The sequence below is a fragment of the Chrysochloris asiatica genome, unplaced genomic scaffold (assembly GCF_000296735.1).
Source record: "Chrysochloris asiatica unplaced genomic scaffold, ChrAsi1.0 scaffold00036, whole genome shotgun sequence".
In the NCBI taxonomy this organism is placed as follows: domain Eukaryota; kingdom Metazoa; phylum Chordata; class Mammalia; order Afrosoricida; family Chrysochloridae; genus Chrysochloris; species Chrysochloris asiatica.
In genome coordinates this window covers 9,113,606-9,115,774 of record NW_006408554.1, presented here as the reverse complement: position 1 = coordinate 9,115,774, position 2,169 = coordinate 9,113,606, and positions in this window count along the sequence as shown.

Sequence of the window (2,169 nt, the reverse complement as noted above, 5' to 3'; positions counted from 1 at the left end):
ACCTTTAAGTAAAAATAATTGTTGAGCCAATATATCAGAAAGAAAAGGTTTTCTGTTCAGTATTTAACTTTGTTATGATTAATTAACATGTACTTCCATTAGCCTATTGTATATTATAATAAAATAACTGCTTCTGCAGTCATATAAGAAGTTACATTCTTTCTTAAAAAATAATTTCTAATTATCTAGATATAATGTTCATGTCCACATATTTTTTAATCATCCATGGAATCCACATGAGATTTCACTTATCTCTTAATAGTCTTTCCTGTAAAAAAAAAAATAGAAAGTTAATTTGACAACTAACTTGAAAAGGATTATCTTGCAGTCCCAAGAAGACTTAGCATATAAAAATCCTGTTAAATGGTTCTGTTTCTACTTAGTCTATATTATACATCACTGCAGTTTAATAGAGCAGTCATTCTTCCCTCGTGGAATACAGCCTTTGTTCTCTCTGAATATTAAGGTTGAAGTGTTGGAAACATAAACCAGCATCTCAGTGGGCTGCTTTTGCTCAATTGTGACATTATTCCACAATTTGCCAAAGACAAAAGTGCAGTAATCATAAGATTATGAAGACTGTTTGTCTAGTTCCCAGCTATCCCAGGATGTTTGTGAGACTACATATGTATCAAAACCTTTTCTGCTCAGACAGTGCTTAACTTCTAGCCAGATTATGTTCTTAATGGGAAGGAGAAGTCCTTTTGGCCTCTAGGTTTCTACGACTTTGTTTTGGACTGATTCGTGCTTCAAACTTTCAGTCCATAAAAATATTTTGAGTAACCAGTGGATAGCACAAACAGTTAAGCACCTACTACTAGCTGAAAGATTGGTGGGTTGAACCCCTTCAAGGGTGTCTCAGAATACAGGTCAGACAAAGTCTTAGCAGAGCTTTGTGGGAAATTAGTGCTACACTACAGAATTTTCTGGAAGCTATAGTATCAAATGAAATACTTGCCTAGATTAAGGCATAATTAGATGTTCCATCACAGCTCCAGGACCAAGGGCAGGGGCATGATCTCTTGAAGCAAAGGCTCATGTAGTCAACTCTTCAGACACTCTAACTTTGGGCAAGCTCTCATTTGTACTTACTATTTGGCTCTGAATTTAGTGATTGCAAAATATCCTAAAATTAAACCTCATGTATGTTTAGTGATTAGTTAGGCAAGACATATTTCCAAAAGGGCACAGCTTTGAAAACCCTATGGAGCAGTTCTACTTTGCACACATGTGTCCGGGCATGAGAAGATCAACTACTTACAACAATAAGCTGATTTTAAGAATTGAAAAATAATTGGAATAGCAGCACAATTCTTTTACTTCTACCTAGACCAGTAACTTTATAATAGAAGGAACTCTATCTTCATCTTGGTACTGATAAGAAGGTTTTCAATTTTTATGAACCCAATAAATTATGTGTTGAATAAATGGGAGAGATTATTTTGAATAGAAGAAATGCAAACAGATGCTTATTTTTCATTATTAAGCAATTTATTGAATGATTACAATGGGACAAGTTTTATGCAAGACACAGGACATATAGTGGTGAATACACAAATATAATAGACTTCCTCATGTTTCTGAACAATTCCAGACATTTACTGGCTTTCCCAAAAGGACCTTGACAAGTTCCCCTTTGATTTCTAAGATAGCCAGAACCATCATCCTAGCTCTCAATGTAGTTGTAAGTTTCCCGTCACCTGTTCCTCAAACTGAAATATAGTCCAGACATAGTTTGGGGCTATGACTTTGAAGGGGAAGGAAATTTTAGAAAAGCTATGAAAGGTATTAGTGCTACAGTATAGAATTATCTGGAAGCCATTTACCAAATTAAAAACTCTTTCAGATTAAAGTATAATTAGATGTCCAATCATCACAACTCCAACATCAAGGGCAGTGGCATGAGCCTATGAAGGCAGGGCTCATATGTTGTCGTTGTTGTTGTTATGTGCCGTGAAGTTGGTTCCGACTCATAGCGACCCTGTACAGGGTTTCCGAGGCTGTAAATCCTTACAGAAGCAGAAAACCTCATCTTTCTCCCACGAAACAGCTGGTAGTTTCGAACTGCTGACCTTGTGGTTCACAGCCCGATTCGTAACCACTACGCTACCAGAGCTCCTTAGGGCTCATAGAGTGAGCTCTTAAGACACTCTAGCTTTGGTCAAGCTC